This window comes from Oryza brachyantha, chromosome 2 (genome assembly GCF_000231095.2).
Source record: "Oryza brachyantha chromosome 2, ObraRS2, whole genome shotgun sequence".
Classification (NCBI taxonomy): Eukaryota; Viridiplantae; Streptophyta; class Magnoliopsida; order Poales; family Poaceae; genus Oryza; species Oryza brachyantha.
In genome coordinates, this window is record NC_023164.2 from 11,644,781 (window position 1) to 11,664,773 (window position 19,993).

Sequence of the window (19,993 nt, forward strand, 5' to 3'; positions counted from 1 at the left end):
CGATTCATTAATCATGAAAAAACTAAAAATGACATCAGGCCCATGCATCAGATGTGTTTGCCAGTCTGTCTTTACGTCAGAGATAATGACTATGTTCATATAAAGAAACCATCTAAGCAAGGCAGCACTAATATCTTTTCCTTTGCTGAATCATTTGAGTTCTATATCAAATTCCAAATTAACTAGTTTGAACTATGAATCCATTTGTGCATTCAGAAAATATAATAAAACAACTAAAATAATAGATATTCTAGACGTAGTTTATTATTTGAATTTCAGGAGGGCCCACCCGTCAAATAGTTGTGCTTCCAAATATTATAAATATTAATGTGTCCGTATATTGATCAAATGTTTGAAAATTTTAATTTCATCAATCAAATCTGGTCACTACCGTTGGATGATAGTCTGAAGATATGCACGCAAGTCAAAAATCTCATACACGCTCCCTTCCCCCAAGCCCCCATGCATTACACGCATGTTTGGCAGAAGAACAAAAAATCAAATGTTTGATCAATAGCAAAAATAAATATTAATTATATGAGTGAAAAAATGGCACCGGGTAATGAATTATTTAGTATTCAAAAGTTCATCAAACAATATACATAATGGTTTTGAATAGATGTGCATTGTTTGGTGATGGGCTCTTCTAATTCTCCATGAGGTATATGTATAATTTTCTAAGGTAAAAGAGTACCCGACCAGATGGATAGAAAATAGAAAGAAACATAGTTCCAATATATGGAACCCAAAGTCCATATTCAGTCTCGAACAAACTCCAACCTAGTCTCGGCACGATCTAAACTCTAGAGGAAGATGAATGGTAGGTAAGCCAAAACCAAATCTTTTGCCGAATTAAAAGATTTAACTCGAACCAAAAAAACAACGAAGTCTATGTAAGCCCACACCCTCACCGCCGGTCTTACCATGTTGCTTAAATAGTTTGATGGCTGACTCTCCCGAAATTGGACCGCCGCATGTCCTCCAGTCTAACAGCATGCCTGTCACCAGTTAGACTCAGAATCTTGAAAACGCAGGTTGACGAAACTCGAATTTAAAGAATGGAATTATCTTGACTTTATTGATCAATTATTGGTTATAAAGTGTTCCAACAACACTTCTCGTAAAACTTTTGATCTAAAATCAAATTCTAGGTTATTCCCTAATTTTGTCTCATCTAGAGCTCAGCAAAATGCCTATGCGGGACCATCCCCTCGCTATCTATTTATACCCTTAATATAGTTGTGCAAAGCTCGTGTATCCAACATAAATTAGGACTACCATCCACATGGAAAACCTTCCCTTACATCTTCAAGCATAGCGTTCATCCACTACTCATTAGTTGAGACATAAGTAACATCTTTGGATTCAAAAGAAGCAACAAAAGCATAACGTGGCCTTGTTGGTGGCCTCGTTGATGGCTGATGTGCTCTCGGTAGCAGTGATGGATAATAGAATGCACGTATCAAAGATGATGAGTGCTTTATCTGTGGCTGATGACCAATGATGCAGAAGTGGTGGTGTGGGATACCTATACCGGGGGTATCCGGAGACTACACGAATACGTACGGTCAATGGGGTGCTGAATAGGAAGGAAAATATATCTGTATGGTGTCGGCTAGGAGTCTAGTACGTACCGGATTACATGCCGTGTACTTCGGACCCGAGCCATAACTGAACTGGGATAGATCTTAGTCTTGTTAGATTAGGACTCTATCATATCCGTGACCCTTTCCCCACTATATAAGGGGTACGGGGTGCCCCCTTGAGGGCAACAGAGATTCATCTACGCAATACAATCGCCAAGCAGGAGTAAGGTATTATCTCGCCACGCCGAGAGCCTGAACCTGGGTAAATCGTCTCCCTCTTCATCTTAACTATCTAATTCCGAGCCCGGTAGCCAACATAAATGTTATTGCCGACATCAATCGTCGACAGTTGGCACGCCAGGTAGGGGGTGCGCTATCTTTTCTTTTTCGATCTAAAGCTCTTTTTAGCGAAGTTCGATGGACTTCAACTTGGACATCATGAAGAGGAAGTTCCTACCGGGCTCGACTTCCAAGTTTGACGGCATCAGGCTCAAGCTCCTCCGACTCCGACGAACAGGTTTGTCGGTTTGAGCCCAACTAGAAGGAATCAGGTCAGACCCAGATCCAATCTGGGTCACATGACACCAAGATGCTCTCCCCTGGGTCGGATCAGCAGGCAAGTCAAGACCAATCTCGAGGTGGCGCGACTCCTTTGGTCGACGTTTCGAAGACTCATAGCAGCACCGGAAGCTTCGTGCCGCCCCGAGAGGTCTTCGCCGCTAGCAAGCCGGCGTCACCTTCCTCCGTAGCCAAGCGGCAAGAAGGGGAGGCGGCCCGACTAGAAGAAGAGCGCCGACTCGAGGAACAAAGGGAACGCCAGGAGTAGGAGGAAAGGGCACGACCAACGACGCAATCTCATGCTGCGCTGGGACTCCAATCTCGGAAGATGTAGAGCAATCTGCTCCAAACCCAAGTCGACGGGCATGACGTCTTCAAGACGCCCCAGCAGAACGTCCGTATGACCGCCGATCTACTCGGTGACATCATCCAGCAGCTCCCACAGCCAGATTTACCTATGGTGACTACTGCTACGATCCAGCACTCCCTCCAGCGCACGACAGGTTCCCCAACCGCTCGTTCGGAGGCTCAGTCGTCCAGATCTCCTAGGTCTCGGGCTCACGCCCAGAAATTCCTCACACGAATTTCTGAACTTAATTATGTATTAAATCCCTGTCCAGGACCAGCCAGGGTACACAAAAAGACAATGTTGATTACATAACCATCGTTCTTAGAAACAACTGAAAATAACACTTATTCTAGCGGAAATGCAGCGGAAAGAAAAGGTAGACTAGCTCCAGCGGGTACGGCTGCAGTCCACAGGCAAAGCTTCGACGGTAGAACAGCTCACTCCTTAGAGACACCTCCATCGGACTCAACTTCTAGCTCTGAAGGGGGAAAAAGTTGGGCAAGGCTGAGTACAAACCACCGTACTCCACAAGTGACACGAAAAAGAGGGTAATAAATGATGCATAGGGATTATCGAGGGCAGGCTAGGGTTAGTTGCAATAAAGCAGCGGTTAAACAAATAACAGAGATCAAAAAGAGTAAAGGTAATTGAAGACATTAAAGGATAAGTAAATAACAGTTGTAAAATACCACAACACTATCCAACGTTACACCATGTTGCAACAGGCCCAACCACTACTCAACGTTACACCACGTTGCAGTAGTCCCGAGTGAAAACCAGTTTACTCAAGTTATTAAAGGTTCACTAATCACAGTGAAGCTGGGAGCTCGCCCGTGACTGTGGGCACGACTATTCGAATAGTTTATACTCTGATCAGAGGTGCACTACTGTACCCACAAGACACGACTCCACTACACTTGAACGTGCGCCGACATACCACCATGGTATACCGGAAAGGAGACCGTGATAGGAACCGTCACACAACCCTCCCTATTTAATCGCACCACACTTCAAGTTTCACCCCCTCCTTTACACTAAGTCGGGCAGTCCCCTCTTGTGCCTTGGTAGATCCGGAAGCAGCAGAGGCTTTCGTTACACCACGATTGCCCGTCCATACTCCATCACGTCTACCCTTGCCTCGGTACGTCAAATAGTTCGAAGCCACGCTTTAAATCCCACCTTACCCATTTCGGCATGTGGTTAGCACTTAATTACTTCCAAGGTTTCCCGTGAACCGGTCCTTAATCGCCATGGGTGCGACGCTCAAAACCATGCACCCACAGCCCACCATTAGCAATATTTTAGTTGACATTAACCCGAACCGGGTAGTGAATCATTATCTTGGCTATTCAGAACCAAGCATTATTAAATGTGATCCCATGAGCTATTTGTTCTAAGCATGGCTAAGCATTAGCCTAGGCCTATCTCTAGTCAAGTTACCCCTGGTCCAGCAATGAATAAAGTTGGATAAACAACAGCATAATAATAAGGTTTACCCGAAAATAGCATAAGGTAAGTACTTTAATTAAAACAATGCATATTTGAACTAATAAAGCGGGGAATTTGCAATAATGGGTTCAATATGTTCAAGGATGAGTGTCACTTGCCTTGCTCTGGCCCTTGGGGAACTTCGGCGACGATCTCGAAGTAAACCGGCACTTCGGCGGGGTCCGAATCTAAGCGACAAAGCACAAAAATAAATAAAACAGGCACAAACTCTACTGAAACCGCAAAAGAAACTATTTTTAATGGATTCTTGATAATTTTATGAATTTAATGAAATTTGAATAGACCTAAACGGAGACTTGATGAATTACTTATGAATTTTAGAAGTTTTCTGGGTTTTTTAGCTAAACAGAAAAGTCCTAAATCAATTATTGCGCAATTAATGGGGCTGCTGACGTCAGCGAGGAGAGAGGAAGCTGACGGCTGACAGGTGGGGACCACCTGTCAGTGAGAGAAGGGGAGAGGGAGAGACTGACATAAGGGCCCGGGGAGGAGAGAGAGAGGAGGCGGGCGCGGGGACGACTGACGGGTGGGACCCACTCGTCAGCGAGAGAGGAATAGAGAGGAGGTGACAGAACGCGCGGTCGGGCGAACGGCGGCGACCGGCGGGAGCAGCGGGCGACGCGGCGGCGGCGACGCACGGCGACTGCTGCGCGACGGCGACGGCGGGACGGCGACGACCGGCGAGCGGCGAGCGGCGACGGCGCGACGGCGACGACGGCCGGGGCGGCGACGCACGGGCGCAACCCGGCAGAACAGCGGCGACAGCGACTGGCGAGCAACGACGGCGCGGCACGCGCGGGGGCAAGCGACGGTGGCTGGACGTCGGCGACGCGAAGGCGACGACGACCACGGCGGCCGGCGGGAGGGGTGAGCTTCGCACTCGTCCGGCGATGGCACGCGACTCGGCGGCGGTCGGCCGGAAGGAGGAACAGAGGGGAGGAGGGTGCGGGTGCTCACCGGCGGCGGCGAGGGCGCGGGCGGGTCGGCGAGACCGAGGCAGAGGTGGTGACGCGGGCGGGAGCGGGAGATCGGCGGTGGCGGCGGTGAGGCGACCGGGCGCGATGGCGACGACGCGACGGAGGAAAGCGCGGCGCGGGGACGCTCACCGGCGACGACGAGGACGGCGACTGGTCGGCGACAGCGGTGCGGAGGCGATGACACGGCTGGACAACGGCGAAGGCGTCCGACGGCGAAGTTGCGCGGTGGCGGCGAGAGGCAGCAGCGCGGCGGCGACACGAGCGATGGCGGAAAGTGGGCGACGGCGCGGCGGCGGTGGGGATTTATAGGGTGGCGGCACCGGCTAGGGCGGGCGGAGGTTGGAGACCGAGTCGGCGACGACGCCGTCTCGGCGGCGGCCGTTGCGGCGACGGCGGTTGCGGCACGGCGGCGGACTCGGACTCGGCCGGCGCGGGCGCGGCGCGGGTTGGTGAAACGGTCACTGACAGGTGGGCCCCACCTGTCAGTGGCGCGAGAGAGAGGAGGGAGGCGGCGCGGACTCGCGGCGCGGGCGAGCGGGCAACGCGGGAGCTGGGCCGAGCGGCGGCCCAGGCGGGGCGCGCGCTGGCGGGCGGAGGGAGCCGGCTCGGCTGGACCGGCCGAGGAGGCTGCGGGCTGGCTCGGCTGGGCCGGCCCGGGAAGGAAAAGAAAAAGAAAAAGAAAAGGAAAAAGAAAGGTGGAGGAAAATTGGACTTCGGCCCAATTTGAGAAGGAAGGGAAAAAGAAAAGAAAAAGGAGGGAAAAAGAAAAACCCCACTTTTGCCGAGTTTTAAATTAATTTGTTTGGCCAAATTTTATACTTCTGCAATTTGAATTTAAATCCAGTTAGTCGATTTGCGAGCCTCGCTTTTGTTGAATTAAGTTCTTTTAGAGGGATTCTTCCTGAGTTAATTAAGCCAATTGTTACTTACGAATTTCTTTTTACAATTTAGGCTTAGGACAAAAACTCCGGGTGTGACAGGAGAGGCTGACAGGTGGGCCCGGGAGGTGAGAGGGAGGAGGGGCGCGGCGGCGGCTGACGGGTGGGACCCGTCGGTCAGCGAGAGGGAAACAGAGAGGGGAGCGGGGAGAGCGGCTTGGCCGACGGCGGCAGCTGGCGGCGGCGCTCGGCGACGGTGCGCGGCATAGTGGCGACGGCGCGATGGTGACGACCGGCGTCCGGCGACGGCGCGCGGTGCACGACCGAGGCGGCGGCACACGCGGCGCAGCCGGGCAAAGCGGCGACGACGGACTGGCGTGGCGACGACGACCAGGCGACGAGCGCGGGCGCGGACGGGCGCGGGTGGCGGCGGCTTGATGACGGCGTCGCGAAGGCGACGACGACAGCAGCGGGCGGCGGCGACGACGAGCTCCGCACACGTCCGGCGACGCCGTGCGGCTCGGTGGCGGTCGGCCAGGAAGGAAAAGACAGAGGGGAGGAGGAAGGAGACGCTCACCGGTGGCGGCGACCGTGCGGGTGAGTCGGTGAGGTCGAGGCGGTGGTGGTGACGCGGGTAGGCGCAGTCGATCGGCGATGGCGGCGGAGATCGATCGGCGACGGTGAGGAGGTCAGGCGCGGCGGTGACCGGGTGGCGAGAGAATGCGCGGGCGCTGGAGAGCCCCGCCGGCGACGACCGGGGCGGCAGCAAGTCGGCGACGGCGAGGCGGAGGTGATGACGCGGCTGGACGGCGACAAAGGGCATCCGACAACGAGATCGAATGGTGGCGACGACGGGGCAGCGCGGCGGCGGCTCGGGCGGAGAGGAAAAAGTGGGCGACGGCACGGTGGCGGTCGGGATTTATAGTGCGGGGAGGCCGGCTAGGGTGGGGCGGTGGTTGGAGACCAAGTCGGGTGCGGCGAGGACTCGGCGGCGGCGGTTGCAGCGGCGGCGCGGCGTCCGGCTCGGACGCGGCCGGCGCGGGCGCGAGCGAGCTGGCGCGGTCGCTGACAGGTGGGCCCCACCTGTCAGTGGCACGAGGGAGGAGGGAGGCGGCAACGGACTTTGTGGGCGAGCTGGGCCGAGGCGGCGGCCCAGGCGGAGGGGAGCGCGTGCAAGGAGAGGAGGCCGGTCAGTCGGCTGGGCCGGCCCGAGAAGGAGGAGAGGAAAAAGAAAAAGGAAAAAGAAAAGGAAGAGCAGGAAAATTGGACTTCGGCCCAATTTGAGAAGGAAGGGAAAAAGTAAGGAAAAAGGAGGGAAAAAGGAAAGCCCCACTTTTGCCAAGTTTTAAATTAATTTGTTTGGCCAAATTTTATACTTCTGCAATTTGAATTTAAATCCAGTTAGTCGATTTGCGAACCTCGATTTAATTAAATTAAGTTCTTTTAGAGGGATTTTTTCTGAGTTAATTAAGTCAATTGTTATTTACGGATTTCTTTTTATGATTTTAGGCTTAGGACAGAACTCCGGGTGTGACTTGGGCGAACGTCTCGCGCAATCGACTGGGTCCCGGCCGCATAGCGAAAGCAAATTGCGCCGGCACTCTCCTGAGTCGGCGCAGAAGAGAGACTCCATCGAAAGGCAACGCCACATCGATAACGAGATTCACCTACTGGATCGGCAATGCCAAGAGCTCAGGGCTGAGAAGCGGTGCCTCAATCAACAGGACTCCGCCAACCTCCGTCGCAAGCTTGAACACCAAAGCCACACCCGCCGGGAGGACCGTCGCCGCGACCGGGACCACCAAAGTCATAGCCAGGCGTCTAGGCATCGGTCACCCGAGAGCTCTAACACTGACATGACAGACGGCGTCCCGGACTTCACCAAGAACTTAAGTCAGTTGACTTGGCCGACTGGTTTCAAGCCCACTAGCATCAAGAAGTACGACAGCTCCACTGACCCGAAAGCATGGCTTATGGTATACTCCATGGCCATTCGGGCCGCACGAGGTGACACCAAAGCCATGGCCAACTATCTGCCGATTGCCTTGGACGATTCGGCCGGACATTGGTTGTCGGGGCTCCCCAAACGGTCTATTGACTCATGGGCAGAGCTTCGCGACCGGTTCATCGCCAATTTCCAGGGCACATATGAAAGGCCAAGGACGAAGTACAATCTGTACCAAGTCCAACAAAGAAAAATGAATCCCTACGGGCTTACATCAAGCGGTTCTCAGAGGTCCGCGATTCCACCCCGAACATAAAAGATGACGTGGTCATCGCCGCATTCCGGAAAGGAGTATGCGACGAGCCATTCATCGCCATATTCACCAGGAAAGAGCCGACTACTGTTAAAGATCTCTTCGACATGGCTAACTCCTACGCAGCGGCCACCGATGCAGTATCCGCCTCATGGGGAGATAAGCACGATGAGAAAGGACAGGCGTCCGGCAAAGGAAAGAAAAAGGAGCACAAGAAGGACTCGGACTCACGGAAATGCAACCCCGAGGAGCTGGTCGCTGTCGTAGACCGATAGCCGATCCAGCGTCCCAAGATGTCTGATTATGACAAAGTCATGAACAGCAAGTGCCCCTACCACCTGAAGTCCTCCCACTTGGCAAAATATTGTTTTGTCATGCGTCAGTACGCAGAGCAATTAGCTAAAGGCTAGTCGGGGGCCGCCAGACCAAGCAAGACGAAGCCCGCCGACAAGAAAGACGACGACTTCCAGGATTCGCAAGCCGAGCTAAACCACATCTTTGGTGGCCCGCTCGCATATGAGTCAAGCCAGAAGCAAAAGCTCGCATCAAGGGAGATAAACACCACAACGGTGGATGTCCCCCAATACCTACGATGGTCAGAAGTTCCGATCACATTTGACCGCTCGGATCACCCTGATCGAGTGGTCCACCCGGGACGGTACACACTAGTGCTAGCCCCAATCGTCAAAAGCGTCAAGTTGAAGCGCGTGCTCATTGACGGAGGAAGCGCTCTCAACGTCCTCTTCACCAAGACGCTCGATGACGTGAAAATCCCAAGGTCGGAGCTACGCGCGAGCAATGCAGCCTTCCACGGGATCATTCTTGGGCTGTCGGCAGCACCACTCGGGCATATCACTCTTCCGGTAACCTTCGAAACAAAGGATAACTACCGGATGGAGAATATCTGCTTTGAAGTCGCTGACTTCGAAACGGCGTACCATGCCATTATCGGCAGACTCGCGCAGGCAATGTTCATGGCGGTCCCGCACTACACCAACCTCATGGTCAAGATGCCCGAACCAGATGCGTCATCACCCTGTGCAGCGACATCAACCAGACCTTCAGCTGCGAGGCGGAAAGCTGCGAAATCGCACAACAGGATGAAGAGCAAGCCGGCTGGGATCAGATACGCGAAGCCTCGACTCACAGGACAGAGGACGACGACCTAATTCCAAAAAGAGGGCAAAGATCACCTCCAACGAGAAGAAGTAGATCGCCCTCGACCCCGCCAACTCGTCTAAATTTACATTCATAGAAACTCAGTTCGACTCTAAATAGGAACTCGCGCTCGTCACTTTCCTCCGAAATAATAAACATATTTTTGCTTGGAAACCGTCTGATATGCCGGGTGTCCCTAGGAAAGTGATTGAGCACTCTTTGAATGTAAAAGACGACGCTAGGCCAGTTAAGCAGCGCCTTCGCCGCTTCGCACAGGACAAGAAAGACGTGATTAAGGAGGAGTTAAGCAGTGCCTTCGCCGCTTCACACCAATTGGTTGGCCAACCCTGTCTTGGTCAAAAAGAAGAACAACAAATGGTGAATGTGTGTGGATTACACGGACCTTAACAAGGCATACCCTAAGGATCCGTTTGGTCTGCCCCACATCGACCAAGTCGTAGACTCGACGGCTAGCTATGTATTACTCAGCTTCCTCGATTGCTACTCGGGCTACCACCAGATCAGCCTAAGACAGGCCGATCAGATGAAGACTGCCTTCATCACACCATTCGGCACATACTGCTACATCACGATGCCGTTCGGTCTAAAAAAAGCAGGGGCAACCTATTAGCGAACGATCCAGGATTGCCTCCACAACCAGATCGGGCAAACCATAGAAGCATACGTCGACGACATGGTCGTCATATCGAGAAAGAAGGATGACATACTAGATGACCTAGAGGAAACCTTCAATAACCTTCGACGGTACAGGATGAAACTGAATCCTGCGAAGTGTGTGTTTGGCGTCCCCTCCGGCATGCTCCTTGGTTTCGTCATATCCCGACGAGGCACCGAGCCAAACCTGGAGAAAGTCCAGGCCATACTCAACATGAAGCCTCCCAACGAGTTCTAACATGTCCAGAAGCTGGTCGGATGAATGGCGGCCCTTAGCCGATTCGTATCACGACTCGGCCTACGAGGGATGCCCTTCTTCAAGCTATTGAAGAAGACCGACCACTTCACGTGGACCTCGAAAGCACAAGAAGACTTCGAGGACTTCAAGAAATACTTGACATCTCCCCCCGTGCTGGCTTCGCCCAGCCCAAGCGAGCCGCTCTTACTCTATGTCTCAGCCATAGAACAAATCGTCAGCACGGTCCTCGTGGTCGAGCGGGAAGAAGATGGACACGCTAAATTGGTGTAGCGACCAGTCTACTTCGTCAGCGAAGTACTCGGAGAGTCCAAGCTAAAATACCCCCAAGTCCAGAAACTCCTCTAGGGCATCCTGATCACGGTAAGGAAGCGTGTTCATTACTTCCAAGCCCATTAGTTTCAGTCGTCACGTCCTATCCCCTTGGTGACATCATACACAATAAGGAAGTGCAAGGCCGCATCGTAAAGTAGGCACTGGAGATGATGCCATACAACATCACCTTCAAGCCCCGCACCGCGATCAAGTAAGAGGCACTTGCCGATTTCGTAGCCGAGTGGACCGATGTACAGCTGGAAACCGCACCAGAAGAACTGCCCCACTGGACAATACACTTCGATGGCTCCCTACGCATGTCGGGAGCTAGGGTTGGAGTGGTGCTTATATCGCCCAATGGCGAGAAGTTTAAGTACGTACTCCAAACCCACTTCTCGGCCTCACATAACGTAGCCGAGTATGAAGCGCTCCTGCACGGGCTACGGATGGCTATATCCCTCGGGATTAGGCGGCTGCTCGTTCGTGGGGATTCCTAGCGAGGAGTGAACCAGGTCATGAACGAGTGGACATGTGCTGACGAAAACATGCAAGCCTACCGACAGGAGGTGCGCAAGCTCTAAAATAAGTTCGATGGACTTGAGCTGGTCCACGTTCTGCGGCACAAAAATGAAGCCACCGACGAATTAGTCAACCTCAACTCAAAGCGATTGTAGGTGCCAACCGACATATTCGTTGAACACCTCAAGAAGCTAACAGTTGAAAAGAAGGGCGAACCCAAGCCAGCCCCGAGTGGAGCAATAGACAAAGGGAGCTCTGACGACCGTACGGTCGTAGTCATCAACAACGAATGGAGAACACCATTCATCAAGTTCCTCACGGAGGAAGTCCTCTTGACCGATAAAGCAGAAGCCGAACGCGTCAGTAGACGAAGATACTGCTACATCGTCTCGGACGGAGAACTCCTCCGACGAAGCGCGTCGGGCATCCTTATGCGCTGCGTGCTCCTCGATGAGGGCAAACAAATCCTCGAGTCGATCCACTCCGGCTTCTGCGGCAACGACGCCTCAGCCAAGACGCTAGTCGGAAAGGCATACATGCAAGGGTTTTTCTGGCCAACCACTGTCACAGACGCGCAAGAACGTACTGGTTAGAAAGAGCAAAGGGTGTCAATTCTTCGCAAGGCAAACACACGTGTCGGCACAGGAACTACAAACTATCCCGATCTCATGGCCGTTTGCTGTCTGGGGACTCGACATTGTCAGGCCCTTCAAGCGGGCATTAGGGGGCTTCACTCACCTGTTCATCGCCATCGACAAATTCACCAAGTGGATAGAAGCAAAACCAGTCACCACAATCGACTCGGCGCACGCGAGAGGCTTCATACAGAACATTATCTACCGCTTTGGCATTCCAAACCATATCATCACGGACAATGGTAGGCAGTTCATCTCAGGAGTCTTTCAGGATTTTTGCGAGGAGCGTGAGATGATGATTTGCTACGCGTCCATAGCACACCCGAAAAGCAACGGGCAGGTCGAGAGGGCTAATGGCATGATCCTTCAAGGAATCAAAACCAGAGTCTTCGACCGACTACATCCCTACGCCGGACGATGGGTGCAAGAGCTGCCACCAGTACTCTAGGCACTCCGCACCTTCGTCAGTCGAGCTACGGTGTCACACCCAGAGTTTCGTCCTAAGCCTAAATCGTAAAAAGAAATTCGTAAGCAACAATTGGCTTAATTAACTCAGGAGAAATCCCTCTAAAAGGAATTAATTCAATTAAATCGAGGCTCGCAAATCGACTAACTGGATTTAAATTTAAATTGCAGAAGTATAAAATTTGGCCAAACAAATTAATTTAAAACTCGGCAAAAGTGGGGTTTTCCTTTTCCCTCCTTTTTCCTTTCTTTTTCCCTTCCTTCTCAAATTGGGCCGAAGTCCAATTTTCCTCCCTCTCTCTTTTTCCTTTTCTTTTTCTTTTTCTTTTTCTTCCCGGGCCGGCCCGGCCGAGCCGGCCCACTCCTCCTCGGCCAGCCCAGCCGCGCCGGCAACCTCCCCCTTCGCGCGTGCCCCGCCTGGGCCGTGGCTTTGGCCCAGCTCCCGCGCTCGCCGCGTCGCCCGCGTCGCGAGTCCGCGTCGCCTCCCTCCTCTCTCACGCGCCACTGACAGGTGGGGCCCACCTGTCAGTGACCGTTCCGCCCGCTCGCGCCCGCGCCGCGCCGGCCGAGTCCGGACTCCGCGCCGTCGCCGCAACCGCCGCCGCCGCAACGGCCGCCGCCGAGACCGCATCGTCGCCGACTCGGTCTCCAACCTCCGCCGGCCGTAGCCGGTGCCGCCACCCTATAAATCCCGAGCCGCCGTGCGCCGTCGCGCACTTTCCGCCGTCCGCTCGAGTCGCCGCCGCGCTGCTGCCTCTCGCCGCCGCCGCGCAACTTCGCTGTCGGACGCCTTCGCCGCTGTCCAGCCGCGTCATCACCTCAGCGTCGCTGTCGCCGACCAGTCGCCGTCCTCGTCGTCGCCGGTGAACGTCCCCGCGCCGCGCATTCCTCCGTCGCGTCATCGCCGTCGCGCCCGGTCGCCTCGCCGCCGCCGATCGATCTCCGCCGCCACCGCCCATCTCCCGCTCCAGCCCGCATCGCCACCTTCGCCTCGATCTCGCCGACCCGTCCGCGCTCTCGCCGCCGCCGGTGAGCATTCCCATCCTCCTCCCCTCTCTCTTCCCCTTTCCGGCCGACCGCCGCCGAGTCGCGCGCCGAAGCTCGCCGCTCCCGCCGGCCGCCGTGGTCGTCGTCGCCTCCGCGTCGCCGACGTTGCTTGCGCCCGCGCGTGCCGCGCCGTCGCTGCTCGCCAGTCGCCGTCGCCGCTGTCCTTCCACCGTCGCCGTGCGTCGCCGCCTCGGCCGTCGTCGCCGTCGCTCCGCCGTCGCCGTGCGCCGCCGCCGCCGCGTCGCCCGCCGCTCCCGCCGGCCGCCGCCGTCCGCCCGAGCCACGCTCTGCTCCCCTCCTCTCTGTTCCCTCTCGCTGACGAGTGGGCCCCACCCGTCAGTCACCCCGCGTCCGCCTCCTCTCTCTCCTCCCGTGGGACCCGCGTGTCAGTCTCTCCCTCTCCCCTTCTCTCACCGATAGGTGGTCCCCACCTGTCAGCCGTCAGCTTCCTCTCTCCTCGCTGACGTCAGCAGCCCCATTAATTGCGCAATAATTGATTTAGGACTTTTCTGTTTAGCTAAAAAACCCAGAAAACTTCTAAAATTCATAAGTAATTCATCTAGTCTCCGTTTAGGTCCATTCAAATTTCATTAAATTTATAAAATTGTCAAGAATCCATTAAAAATAGTTTCTTTTGCTGTTTCAGTAGAGTTTGTGCCTGTTTTATTTATTTTTGTGCTTTGTCACTTAGATTCGGACCCCGCCGAAGAGCCGGTTTACTTCGAGATCGTTGCCGAAGTTCCCCAAGAGCCAGAGCAAGGCAAGTGACACTCATCCTTGAACATATTGAACCCATTATTGCAAATTCCCCCGCTTTAATAATTCAAATATGCATTGTTTTGATTAAAGTATTTCCTGTATTTATTTTCTTCGGGTAAACCTTATTATTATGCCGTTGTTTATCCAACTTTATTCATTGCTGGACCAGGGGTAACTTGATTAGAGTCAGGCCTAGGTTAATGCTTAGCCATGCTTAGAACAAATAGCTCATGGGATCACATATAATTATGTTTAGTTCTGAATAGCTGAGACATGGATTCACTACCCGGTTCGGGTTAATGTCAACTAAAATATTGATAATGGTGGGCTGTGGGTGCATGGTTTTGAGAGTCGCACCCATGGCGATTAAGGACCGGTTCACGGGAAACCCTGGAAGTCATTAAGTGCTAACCACATGCCGAAATGGGTAAGGTGGGATTTGGAGCATGACTTCGAACTATTTGATGTACCCAGGCAAGGGTAGGCGTCATGGAGTATGGACGAGCAATCGTGGAGTAACGAAAGCTTCTCCTGCTTCCGGATCTACCAAGGCACAAGAGGGGACTGCCCGACTTGGTGTAAGGGAGGGGGTGAAACCTGAAGTGTGGTACGATTAAATAGGGAGGGTTGTGTAACGGGTCCTATCACGGTCTCCTTTCCGGTATGCCGTGGTGGTATGTCGGTGCACGTTCAAGTGTAGTGGAGTCGTGTCTTGTGGGTACAGTAGTACACCTCTGATAAGAGTATAAACTATTCGAATAGCCGTGCCCACTGTTAAGGGCGAACTCCCAGCTTCACTGTGATTAGTGAACCTTAATAACTTGAGTAAATTTGTTATCACTTGGGACTACTGCAACGTGGTGTAACGTTGAGTAGTGGTTGGGCCTGTTGCAACGTGGTGTAACGTTGGACAGTGTTGTGGTACTTTACAACTGCTTATTTTATTTATGCTTTACTGTACTTAATTACCTTTATTCTTTAAGCTCTGTTATTTGTTTAAACTGCTGCTTTATCGCAACAAACCCTAGCCTATCCTTGTAAATCCCGTTGCATCATTTATTTTCCCCTTGTCCGTGTTACTTGTTGAGTACGGTGGTTTGTACTCAGCCTTGCTTAACTTTCCCAACCCAGAGCCAGATGCAGAGTCCGATGGAGGTGCCTCTCAGGAGTGAGCTGTTCCGCCGTCGAAGTGTTGCCTGTCGACTGGAGCCGTACCCGCTGGAGCTAGTCTACCTTTTTCTTTCCGCTGCATTTTCCGCTAGAATAAGTGTAATTTTCAGTTGTTTCTAAGAACGATGGTTATGTAATCGACATTGTCTTTTTGTGTACCCTGGCTGGTCCTGGACAGGGATTTAATACACAATTAAGTTCAGAAATTCGTGTGAGGAATTTCTGGGCGTGACAAGTTGGTATCAGAGCCTCCTTTGACCGTAGGATCAGCCCAATGGAAACCCTAAGAGCCCTCTGCTTTTCATGTTTGTGCATAGTTTGCGAAAGTGGGAGTGTTTTGAAAATGGGTTAGTGCTTTTCAAAAGCGTGAGTGATTTAAAAAGACAAAACCCCTTTGATTGAAAAGTGTGAGTAAATCGATTTACAGGTAAAACTTTATTTACTTTCTTTCTTTTATGATTTATTTATCTTGAAATAAAATTTTGCATCTATTGATTCCAGATCCTTGTGTTCATTAGATGGCTGACCACCCTTTGTATCATCGTGGAAACGGGATGGCTGGATTCGTGGCAGAGTTGGCAAGAGTCTCGTTCACAGCAGGATATCCCTATGAGCCGGAGTACACCACGATCCACCCTCTCGAAGGCGAGTTCCCCCACCGAGTCAGATTGGAGCTACATGGAATCCCTGGTTTCCTCCCTAACTTGGAAGCAGAAGGAGCTGGAGGTTCGCATGAGCATGCCTGCCAGGAAGCTGCCTACAGTCTGATGACAACGCTCAGGGCCAGGCATGACCTGACGTTTCGACATTCGGCTTACCGGTATCACCCTGGTCGTGGACCCAACTCCATGGTCAGTAGGTTTCGGTCTGCCCGAAGTGAGCAAGACCCTACCTTTGGTAGGATGTGCACGATGCTGCAGGGTCTCGACCAGATGCATCACGACCTCCACGAAGCGTCCAAGGCCTTGAACGACGCCAAGCTCACCCAGATCGTTCGTCTGCAAGATGAGGTCGACCGCTTGAAGAAGGAGAACGCCAGGCTCAAAGGACTCCCAGAGCCCGGAGGTGCAATGTGTCGCACTACGGCAAGAAAGCGAACCCATGGGCCGCCAAGAGTTCAGTCTTACCCAGGTGCCCCGGATGAACCAAGACCACTGATGCAGATGGTGCCAACCTCTCCGACCCCAGCGCCCGAGGAAGGTGTCTCCCCGTTCAACGCTGCAAGGAACCGCAACAGGGTCGTCTCGGTCTCAAGCAGCAGCGAGTCCGCTTCTGGTGAAGATGAAGATGGTCTCCCTAGCAACTCCAGAAGCCGCTCTGAAGACGAGGAAGAAGATCCGTCTCCCGTCGTCGATCGTCGCTCTCCTTCCGTGCCCTAGACGCCGCCCTTAGCTTCGTTTTAGTCGTTGTGTGCTAGTTTTTGGTGTGTTAGGTTTGCTTCGCTTGGGGCTAGTGGTGAACCATAGCAGTAGTGGGGTTATGGTTGTGCCGCCAGGAGTTGTGTGGTTTTAAGTGTGTTTCTTAAGCAAGACAATTACAGTTCACTAATTAATTAAAGCCCTTGTTTGCTTAGTCGTTTCTTTTTCTTCTTTCTCTTTCTGTTCCTCTCGCCCCGCAGATGGTGAACACCCGCCACGGCAACCGCGACACCGACTAGTCCAGTACCGGAGGGCTGTCCCCGCCGCCTCCACCAGAGAACCCGTCGCTTGCCCAGATTCTTGCTAGCCAGACGCAGATGCTCTTTTGGATGATGCAGCAGATGCAACAGCAACAGCAGCAACACCAACAAGTGCTCCACCAGCTTCTAAATCAGAACCAGAACAACCAGCAACAGCATGGACCACCCCCTGTGCAGTCCAAGTTACCAGAGTTTCTCCGTGTTCGTCCCCCCAACTTTCTCAAGCACCACCAACCCCATGGAGGCAAGTGATTGGCTCCATGCTATCGAGAAGAAGCTCAACCTATTGCAGTGCACTGACCAAGAGAAGGTCTCCTTTGCCGCACATCAACTGATGGGTCCCGCCTCTGCTTGGTGGGATAATTTCCTGGTTACCCGCACCGCTACCACGGAAGTGACTTGGGCGGAGTTCTGCCTTAACTTCCGCAAGGCCATATTCCCGATGGGATAGTCACACAGAAGAAGCGTGAGTTCCGCGCTCTGCAGCAAGGTACCAAGAAGGTGACTGAGTACCTTCATGAGTTCAATCGCCTAGCACGATACGCTCCCGAGGACGTCCGCACCGACGCCGAAAGACAAGAAAAGTTCCTTGGAGGCTTGGATGATGAACTGAAGAAGCAGTTGCTTTCGGGCGACTATGCCGATTTTGAGAAACTAGTAGACAAGGCCATCCGTCAAGAGGACCAGCACCTCCAGATGGATAGAAAGAGGAAGGCTTCGCAGTCCAGGTCTAACCAGCCGCCTCCTCAGAAGCCCCGATTCCACACCGGTTCCTATCCTTCGAATCAGCAGCATGGGCAATCAACCTTCATTGTCCGCCAACATCGTCCTTACAATCCCAGCAACTTCTCCAGCGGTTCATCCCAGCGTGCTCCACCTCAACGCGCTCTCCCTGCACCAGCTCCCCGGCAACAGAATGCTCCTCCACCAACAGCTCAACCTCCTCCAGTCAGGAAGGATGCAGGTGCAAAGCCTGGGGTGTGCTACAACTGTGGCGACCCAGGTCACTTTGCCGACAAGTGCCTGAAGCCGAAGCGCAGTGGGCAAAGGTTCGTGCTAGCTCGCGTGAATCACGTCACCGCCGAAGAAGCACAGGCTGCGCTAGAAGTAATACTGGGTACGTTTCCTGTCAACTCCGTACCTGCTACAGTACTTTTTGATTCTGGTTCTACACACTCTTTTATTTCAAGGAAGTTTGTGGGATTGCTTGGGTTAAAAAGGGGAAGTTAAGAAACCCGATGCGGGTTAGTACTCCAGGGCATAGTATGTTTTCGGACATTTACAGCCCTGAGGTGCCCATAGAAATCCAAGGGACACCCTTTCTAGCCAATCTCATCCTTCTCGAATCTAAAGACCTAGACGTCATTTTGGGAATGGACTGGCTTACCAAGCATCAAGGAGTGATTGATTGTGCCAAGCGTACAATCACCTTGACCAGTGAAGAAGGTAAAGTGGTGACTTATCAGTCGCTGGAGTCAGTGACAACCAGGACTTGTTTGAATCAGATGAAAGCCGAAGAGCAGCCCTCGGAAAAAGCCAAAGACCCAAAAAAGTTGGAAGACATACCAGTGGTTTGTGAGTATCCGGAGGTGTTTCCAGATGATCTCACCATGATGCCGCCAGAAAGAGAGATCGAGTTCCGTATCGACTTGGTACCCGGAACCGCACCGATCTATAAGAGACCCTACAGGATGGCCGCCAATGAGATGGCAGAAGTGAAGAAGCAAGTGGATGAACAGCTTCAGAAAGGTTATATCCGACCGAGTACCTCGCCTTGGGGTGCCCCGGTTATTTTTGTTGAGAAGAAGGACAAAACTAAGAGAATGTGTGTGGACTATCGTGCTTTGAACGATGTCACTATCAAGAATAAGTATCCTCTGCCAAGGATTGATGATCTGTTTGATCAGTTGAAGGGAGCCAAAGTGTTCTCCAAGATCGATTTGAGATCCGGGTATCACCAGTTGAGAATTCGGGAAGAAGATATCCCTAAGACGGCATTCACTACTCGCTGTGGCTTGTATGAGTGTACGGTAATGTCGTTTGGACTTACTAATGCCCCGGCATTCTTCATGAATCTCATGAATAAGGTGTTCATGGAATACCTGGACAAGTTTGTGGTTGTCTTCATCGACGACATTCTTATCTACTCCAAGTCAGAAGAAGAGCACGAGCAACATTTGCGGATTGTGCTAGAGAAGCTAAGAGAACACCAGTTGTATGCCAAGTTTAGCAAGTGTGATTTTTGGCTGCACGAAGTGAAGTTCCTCGGCCATGTGATCAATGCCCAAGGTGTAGCAGTGGACCCCAGTAACGTGGAGTCAGTGATCAAGTGGACCCCGCCTAAGACGGTTTCCCAAATCAGGAGTTTCTTAGGACTTGCGGGCTATTACCGCCGGTTCATTGAGAATTTCTCGAAGATAGCCAAGCCAATGACACAGTTGTTGAAAAAGGAAGAGAAGTTCAAGTGGTCTAGTGAGTGCGACAGGAGTTTTGAAGAGCTCAAGCAAAGGTTGGTTTCGGCACCCGTGTTGGTTTTGCCGGATCAAACGAAGGACTTCCAGGTTTACTGTGACGCATCCAGATCAGGACTGGGATGTGTGCTAATGCAAGAAGGAAAGGTGGTTGCTTACGCCTCTCGACAGTTGAGACCACATGAGGGTAACTACCCGACTCACGATTTGGAATTAGCAGCTGTGGTGCATGCCCTAAAGATTTGGCGACACTACTTAATCGGTAACAAGTGTGAAGTATATACGGATCATAAGAGTTTAAAGTATATCTTTACACAACCAGATTTGAACCTCCGTCAGCGAAGATGGTTGGAATTGATCAAGGACTATGATCTAAGTATCCATTACCATCCAGGCAAAGCAAATGTAGTTGCAGATGCTTTGAGCCGGAAGAATTACTGCAGCTCTGCGATGTCAACGGAAGTTTGTGAGCAGTTACAACAGGAGTTTGAACGACTAAATTTGGGTTTAGTCGAAGAAGGCTTTGTGGCAGCCCTAGAAGTGCAGCCTACTTTGGTGGATCAAGTTCGCCAATCCCAAGCAGATGATCTGGAGATAGCCGAGCTAAAGAAAAATATGCGAGTCGGTAAAGCTCGAGATTTTTCAGAAGATGAACATGGAACAATCTGGATGGGAAATAGGTTGTGTGTACCAGATAACAAGGAGTTAAAGGAGTTGATACTCCAAGAAG

The 19,993-nt window shown here is 52.4% G+C and overlaps 1 long non-coding RNA gene across 1 annotated transcript in view; it reads right to left on the bottom strand.

The window, feature by feature from the left end:
* Positions 1 to 557: 557 nt before the first annotated feature.
* The window catches only part of LOC121053575, a 29,749-nt gene continuing 10,313 nt past the window's right edge, over positions 558 to 19,993 (bottom strand). Inside the window, exon 3 of the long non-coding RNA XR_005811153.1 lies at positions 558 to 998. This is a non-coding gene — a long non-coding RNA (uncharacterized LOC121053575). The remainder of the gene's footprint in view (positions 999 to 19,993) is intronic.